The following is an 8858-nucleotide window of genomic DNA, read 5'->3' as shown; positions in this document are numbered from 1 at the left end:
CAGGGAGCCGATATTAGAAGAGTGCTAGGGCAAGGTCACTGAGGACCTCACATATGAATGGAGTGTCAACACCAGGCCCGGGGCAATGTTCAGATGTGCATGGTTGAAATCTGACAGCTGAATGGAACTTGGATATGCTGCGATTAGGATGGCCTGTTGGGACACTGTTGTGGTATTTCAGCTAAAGGCTAGGGTCTGAACTACAGCAGTGGTGACACTGAGGAGGAGGGAGTGAATGGGAAAGGTCTCAGAGGAAGATGGGAGGACATCAGAGGAAAGCTAGAATGCCTTTGGTGACTGGGTAGAGCATGTCCTCATTCAGAATTGGGAGCACAAGGAGGAGAGGCTGATAGAGCAGGAGGGCAGAAGATGAGAAGTTTAGTTTGGGATGTCTAGAACTTGAGGTGCTTAAGGGAAATCATGGTGATGCTATGCATTTCGATGTCGGCTAGAAGCTAGGGGAGAGGCTAGGACTAGAGATCTGTGTATGTGGAGTAGTTAAACTAATGAGAAAGGAAGAATTTCAGATTCAAGTATTGGGCCTAGTACAGAGCTACTTGATAGTGCTGAATGGAGAGGCAGATGGCCCTCAAAGGAGATCTAGACCATTCCCCACTCCCACCCCCTACCATCATGTTTTGGACCCTGTCTTCCTTGTTACTGATGCCTGAATTCTTCATGTAGCCCTGAGTTTTCTGGAGCCCTCACTGTGGAAGTCAAGCTGAGCTCTGTGTGGATGTGAGGTGGTAGTCCTCTCTCCACTTGGTCACCCTTTCCCCTTGGCTTCGTAGTGTGTTAGTGTCTCATATCTTTAGTGAACAGTTTTGATGTTTATTATCTGCCATTCTTGTCTCATGAATCTTAATAGAGGTTCAGTCATGAAAGCAAGGCCAGTGTGGGCCAGGAGAGAAAATGGCCCAGGTGGTCCCTTCCTCCTTGTCTACCCGACTTCCTTTGGAAGAAGCACTCTTTCAGGGGGCTTCAGTGTTCCAGGCTTGCTGTGTACCCACGAGCTTGCTGGGCACCCAGGTGCCCTCCAGTAGGTCTGTGCTGCTCAGATAAACTGACATCTGATTTTACACACCCTGAGCTTTGCCAGCATGATTCTGTTCTTGGGAAGTAGATTCACCCTACAGAATGGGTGGACAGTTTCTCAGCCTTCCTGGCCACAGGTCAGACCCTGGTTATGGAAAACCAAACCAGCAAATGCTGCCCTGGGAGGGTGTTACATCACGTGAGCTGCTAAAGGCAGGATCGTCTCCCCAGATGGCTGCCTCCCCTTGATTTCTTCACCCTCCACTCCAAGAAGGGCATTGGCTCCTCTGAAGTGACAAAAAGGTACCTAAAGGACCTTAGGCCTCCCATTCCTCAGACCCCCAGGAGGCAGCATACCCAAAGGTAGGGGCAGGGAAAGGAAGGGCCAAGACTTTTTCAGATACTTGGTTTTTTCTTAGGCCTTGACCTCAGCAGCTGAACTCATGGTCATGGCTGCCTCGGCCTTATTGTCCCCTGTAGCCTCCTCCCAGAAGCAGAGTAAAGCAGCTAGGGTCCCTCCATGCTAAATAGTGTAGTCAGGTGCTCTGCGTAGTCCGTCTTGCCTCATCTTGTTCTGGGGCCCCCAGTGGGGATAGCTGTCTGCTTTTGGGCTGCAGAAAAGAATTGAGTCACTTTCTGAAGGGGAGTAACACCCTTTGGGGACAGGGGTGCAGTTTTGAAGTAATGAAGGCAGTGATGTCTGGAGTGGGTGTGGGTGTTGCAGGCGAACTTGCCTCTCCCAGGCTGTTCTGGGTCTTTGTACTCCAGAGTCCTGTCCTAGGCTTGCTTCTTCATTCACTCTGTTTCCCTTTCTTTTCTTTTCTTTTCTTTCTCTCTTTTCTTCTGTGTAGATGCTAATGACTTCCAGATCTGTGTACTGCTGTGGCCTCTCCTGTTAGGAGCCCAGCTGCCTGCCAACCAGCTGTGCTTGGGTGACTCCTGGGTGTCTCACAGCCCCCGTGTCTACTGTCAACCATCATGGGGCTCTTGGCCTGCCCATTCAGCACACGCGTTGATGTAGACACTCAGTGGCTCCCATCCAAGCCTCCCCTGCACGTGCCTGGAGAGACCTACCCACTGGACTCATCCTGGACTCAGTTCTGCCAATACTTTCTCCCTTCTAAGAGCATTTCCAGTTGGGCTGGAGTTACCCAGCTGCCTGAGAGGTCTCTTTCTGAATGCAGTCAATATCTAAAGTCAAAATTAATCATTCAAAATATTCCCTTACCTCATTTTTTTTTTTTTTTTGGAGAGATGGGGGTCTTGCGTTGCCCAAGCTGATCTTGAACTCCTGGCCTCTAGCGATCCTCCCACCTCAGCCTCCCAAAGCTCACCTTAACCTTAGTTTTGATCCCATCCTCCATTTGGGCATCGCTCAGCTCCCCCACCTGTTAATAGCAAACACCAATCTCAAGCCCCTGCCCCAATCTGCTACAAGAGGTTAGTGCTCCATGCAGTGGGAGTGCAGGGAAGACTTTGCAGGAGAGGAGGGATTTGAAATGGGCCTGGAGGCCTGGGATGGTAGACACTGGAGCCTTTTCCCCCACAGCTCCTGGCTATTTCTTCACACTCCCAGCATCAATATTACTGCTAGCATGTCTTTAGCATCATTTTGCCCTCCCTCTGACTTTCAGCAAGCCTGCACTTACCTCCAAATAAATGCATGTTTTCGGGGGGCAAAGGCACGTTCCTTCCTCACCTTATTGTTGCTTCCCCCACCCCATGCTGCAGCTGAGTGGGTGACCTTTCTCCTCACCTCCGTGTGCCGCATCTCTCACCTAGTCTCTGTTAGAACCCTACAGGAGCCTGCACCCCAGTAACCCCATTTTATGCTGCTTGGAGGGAGAGACAGAGTTTGAGAGGTCCCAGTTCTTTTCAATGTGTGTTCGGTTCCCCCACTTCTCAAAGCTGAGAGCTTCTTTAAGAGCCACTTGGGTAAGTCAAGAGCATTAGAAGAGTAAAAAGAAGAATCCAATTAGATAATTTTACCTAAACATGCTATAGTCGACTAGGGATTCACATAGACATTGATTTTCTAATCAGGGCGCTGTTGGTGATTCTCTGTGTGTGTAAAGATGCTTCTGATCATGCCTGCCATTACATGATACTTATTTCTAAAGTCACTTTTTTTTTTTTTTTTTACGTTTTCATTGTAGAAAAATATCCCATAAAAATTGTGCCACCTAGAGGGTGAGGGCCACGGGAAGGGGGATCAGGAAAACAAGAATCACTCTCTAAGCTGGTCCTGGAGCAGCATGACGGATGTATCTGAGCCCAAGCAGGAGAGGAGCCACAGGCCAAGGCTGGCAGAGCTGTGACCACTAGAATCTCAAGTCACTGGGGCTCAGGGAGCCCTCACTTGGTGGCAGGTGACAAATGTGGCACAGAGGAGAAAGGAGTCTTCTCCTTCCACATAGAACACACTTGGCTTCAGTGCTTTGGGGGGATTCATGGACCACAGAGAAGCTTCCGCATATTTATAGGCACTGGGGACCAGCAGGAAGTGATGGTGAGACACTTTGAAACCCTCCACTGCAGACGTCACCCAGGGGGCCAGCGCAGGAGAGAATCCCTCTGTGGACAGCACTTGAGAGGAAAGGGCTTGTTCATGACCGTGTATGAGGCCGCCAACCCAACCCTGTTCCTGAAGTTTCCCAGAAATGGATGGAGAGGTAAGGCCAGCTAGGCTGGAGCGCCAGCATCAGGAGTAGGGGCAGGAGCTCACGCTCAACCCGGCTGATGTGTCCTGGAGAAACAGGAAGCACAGGTGTCATCTCCAGGGACCTTTCTCTACCAATTAAATCCTTACGGAAATGAGACATTTGCGATTGATTTTAATTCCCTCTTGGGGACTGTGAAATTAAAATGGATTAAATTTTGTCCATCAAGAGCCTCAGGGATTTAATGTCCAATTCTAAAACCTGAACAGGCCCTTTTGTTTTGCAATTTGTGGACCAATCCCTGGCTTCATTTTATTTGGCTTTGCTTTCACTTCCCCATTTTCTGTTATTTTATTTTATTTTTGTGCTGTTATGTACATCTCTTAAAGCTGGTCAAATCGTATTTTGGGATGGAGTGGACTGATAAGTTAATAAATTATATTAAACTGCCAAAAAAGGAATGTGTTTTCGATTCTTCTGGCTTCTTCCTGGTTACACCAAAAGCATGGGGGAGAAAAGGAAGGGAAGTCATTGAGACACAGGTTGTCAGGGAGATTGGGGCCAAGGTCTCAAGCCCCTTGTGCTGGGCAGGTGTCTTCTTTTCATTGTTCCCTGTGGTCCTTCAGAATGGGTGGCTCTTCAGGCATGTCCACAACCCCAGGAGCCATGGCCTCTTGCCTAGACCAGTGGCCTCTCAGTCTGCTGGTCCCTATGCATCTACTTTGATATACCCTTCAGGATCCCTGTGCTAGGAAACCAGAGGTGTCTGAAATCCAAATAACACAAGGATGATTATGGATGAAAACACAGGAAAGAGTTCCCAGAGGGCTGAAACTTACTTGATTCCTCTCATTTGCTTCCTGGTTCAGGAACAGAACTGGTCACACTTCGTACTTGAGAAAGAGGGGAGAGCTGGAGGGTCTTTATATTCTTTTCTCGCCTTCCTCTACCCATTGTCCTACTGACAACATTCAAAAGACTGTAGCTCAAGGCTGAAGTTTCCTAATACACGCTCACTCTTTTGTCCTTATTGAATGAGATATAGGCAACTTTGCCTTTTAGGCCGTTGATATGGTTTGGCTGTGTCTCCACCCAAATCTCATCTTGAATTGTAGTTCCCATAATCCCCCTGTGTTGTGGAAGGGACCTGGTGGAAGGCACCTGAATCATGGGGGCGGTTACCCCTATGCTGATCTTGTGATAGTGAGTGAGTTCTCCTGAGATCTGATGGTTTTATAAGTGATTTTTCCCCGCTTTGCTCTGCACTTCTTTCTCCTGCCACTATGAAGGACGTGTTTGCTTGCCCTTCCGCCATGATTATAAGTTTCCTGAGGCCTCCCCAGCCATGTGGAACTGTGAGTCAATTAAACCTCTTTCCTTTATAAATTACCCAGTCTTGGGCAGTTCTTTACAGAAACAGACTAATACAGCTCAGCTCTGTCATCATTGAATTTTGATTGTGAATTTGTTTTGCTCAGAATCCACTGAGAACCTATTTTTTCTTGTAGGGGTCAGATCTCAAATGTAGGTGTTACTAGTGGTTGGCATGTACTAATATTCTGCATGTCTTGGGACAAAGATAAGATCTGGAGGAAATGAGTCATGGTCTCCCTGAGGAGCAAGCTCTGAGTCTTGCTTACATGTTTTCATGTAACTTCTTTCTAGCAGTTACTCCAATACTGACCAGACCCACAGGGCTTACCTTCCTGGAAGACAGGACAGAGATCACAGCCTCCTTATAGTCCATGCTCTTGCTGTTAGCTGTAGTTTGACCACAAATGCAGTAAGGCATTCAGGTCAGTTATAAATGTCAGGGTCCACTCAGGCTGGCCAGCCAATTCAGGCAGGAACAAGAACTGTTATCTGAAGGGGTCCAACGTAGGTAGCCAGAGAGCTGGCCAAGGCCAGTACAACTGAGCATGTAATACTAGGAAAAAGCCCTACCTGAGGGAGATGGCTTATGGCTGGGGCTGGCCATCTGTTGGCCCCATGTCAAGAAGCTGCTGGGGCTGGGTGCAGTGACTCCCACCTGTAATCCCAGCACTTTGGGAGGCTGAAGTGGATGGATCACTAGAAGCCAGGAGTTGGAGACCAGCCTGGGCAACATAGTGAGACCTCATCTCTAATAAATAAATAAATAAATAAATAAATAAATAAATAAGTAAGTAAGAAACCTGGCTTTCTGCAGAGGATCCCACCTCCCTGCAGCCCTTTCAAATGGAGCCTGTTTATTTGCATACAGCCCAAGTTCCTCCTGGTGGGAGGCAGGGTTGCTGTTCTTTCTCCTCACTCCTTGAGGCTGCCTCCAGATCATAGCTTCTTTCCTCCCTATTCATTTGACCAGTAATTGACAGCCAATAGCTATAAAGAGCCTAGGGGCCAGGCATGCTGGTAAGGACCTTGGGTGGATGACATCATTTCAGCCTCAGCACAACTCAATGAAATATTGTTGTTGCTATCCCCATTTTACCACAGAGCCACAGAGGCTCAGGTTAATAACTTGCCACTTCATATATTGTCTCAAATATATGAATGGAACCAACAATATATGAAGTTCCTATTTCATATATTGTCTCAAAATTTTTAAGAACAGCTTGTTTGAATTTGAATTCAGTTAATGTCATACATCACAACTGGATTTAAGATGAGGTCATTTTCCCAATAACAGGCTCTGAAATTGTGGCAATAATCAATAGCTTACCAACCAAAAAGAGTCCAGGACCTGATGGATTCACAGCCGAATTCTACCAGAGGTACAAGGAGGAACTGGTACCATTCCTTCTGAAACTATTCCAACTGATAGAAAAAGAGGGAATCCTCCCTAACACATTTTATGAGGCCAGCATCGTCCTGATACCAAAGCCTGGCAGAGACATAACCAAAAAAGGGAATTTCAGACCAATATCCTTGATGAACATTGATGCAAAAATCCTCAATAAAATACTGGCAAACCGAATCCAGCAGCACATCAAAAAGCTTATCCACCATGATCAAGTGGGCTTCATCCCTGGGATGCAAGGCTGGTTCAACATACGCAAATCAATAAATGTAATCCAGCATATAAACAGAACCAAAGACAGAAACCCCATGATTATCTCAATAGATGCAGAAAAGGCCTTTGACAAAATTCAACAACCCTTCATGCTAAAAACTCTCAATAAATTAGGTATTGATGGGATGTATCTCAAAATAATAAGAGCTATCTATGACAAACGCACAGCCAATATCATACTGAATGGGCAAAAACTGGAAGCATTCCCTTTGAAAACTGGCACAAGACAGGGATGCCCTCTCTCACCACTCCTATTCAACACAGTGCTGGAAGTTCTGGCCAGAGCAATCAGGCAGGAGAAGGAAATAAAGAGTATTCAGTTAGGAAAAGAGGAAGTCAAATTGTCCCTGTTTGCAGATGACATGATTGTATATCTAGAAAACCCCATCGTCTCAGCCCAAAATCTCCTTAAGCTGATAAGCAACTTCAGCAAAGTCTCAGGATACAAAATCAATGTACAAAAATCACAAGCATTCTTGTACACCAATCACAGACAGAGAGCCAAATCATGAGTGAACTCCCATTCACAATTGCTTCAAAGAGAATAAAATACCTAGGAATCCAACTTACAAGGGATGTGAAGGACCTCTTCAAGGAGAACTACAAACCACTGCTCAATGAAATAAAAGAGGATACAAACAAATGGAAGAACCTTCCATGCTCATGGGTTGGAAGAATCAATATCGTGAAAATGGCCATACTGCCCAAGGTAGTTTATAGATTCAATGCCATCCCCATCAAGCTACCAATGACTTTCTTCACAGAACTGGAAAAAACTACTTTAAAGTTCATATGGAACTAAAAAAGAGCCTGCATCGCCAAGTCAATCCTAAGCCAAAAGAACAAAGCTGGAGGCATCATGCTACCTGACTTCAAACAATACTACAAGGCTACAGTAACCAAAACAGCATGGTACTGGTACCACAACAGAGACATAGATCAATGGAACAGAACAGAGCCCTCAGAAATAATGCCGCATATCTACAACTATCTGATCTTTGACAAACCTGACAAAAACAAGAAATGGGGACAGGATTCCCTATTTAATAAATGGTGCTGGGAAAACTGGCTAGCCATATGTAGAAAGCTGAAACTGGATCCCTTCCTTACACCTTATACAAAAATTAATTCAAGATGGATTAAAGACTTACATGTTAGACCTAAAACCATTAAAATCCTACAAGAAAACCTAGGCAATACCATTCAGGACATAGGCGTGGGCAAGGACTTCATGTCTAAAACACCAAAAGCAATGGCAACAAAAGCCAAAATTGACAAATGGGATCTCATTAAACTAAAGAGCTTCTGCACAGCAAAAGAAACTACCATCAGAGTGAACAGGCAACCTACAGAATGGGAGAAAATTTTTGCAACCTACTCATCTGACAAAGGGCTAATATCCAGAATCTACAATGAACTCAAACAAATTTACAAGAAAAAAACAAACAACCCCATCAAAAAGTGGGCGAAGGACATGAACAGACACTTCTCAAAAGAAGACATTTATGTAGCCAAAAAACACATGAAAAAATGCTCATCATCACTGGCCATCAGAGAAATGCAAATCAAAACCACAATGAGATACCATCTCACACCAGTTCGAATGGCCATCATTAAAAAGTCAGGAAACAACAGGTGCTGGAGAGGATGTGGAGAAATAGGAACACTTTTACCCTGTTGGTGGGACTGTAAACTAGTTCAACCATTGTGGAAGTCAGTGTGGCGATTCCTCAGGGATCTAGAACTAGGAATACCATTTGACCCAGCCATCCCATTACTGGGTATATACCCAAAGGATTTTAAAACATGCTGCTATAAAGACACATGCACACGTATGTTCATTGTGGCACTATTCACAATAGCAAAGCGTTGGAACCAACCCAAATGTCCAACAACGATAGACTGGATTAAGAAAATGTGGCACATATACACCATGGAATACTATACAGCCATAAAAAATGATGAGTTCATGTCCTTTGTAGGGACATGGATGAAACTGGAAAACATCATTCTCAGTAAACTATCGCAAGGACAAAAAACCAAACACCGCATGTTCTCACTCACAGGTGGGAATTGAACAATGAGAACTCATGGGCACAGGAAGGGGAACA

This window comes from Symphalangus syndactylus, chromosome 12 (assembly GCF_028878055.3).
Source record: "Symphalangus syndactylus isolate Jambi chromosome 12, NHGRI_mSymSyn1-v2.1_pri, whole genome shotgun sequence".
In the NCBI taxonomy this organism is placed as follows: Eukaryota; Metazoa; Chordata; class Mammalia; order Primates; family Hylobatidae; genus Symphalangus; species Symphalangus syndactylus.
This window is presented reverse-complemented; position numbering follows the sequence as displayed.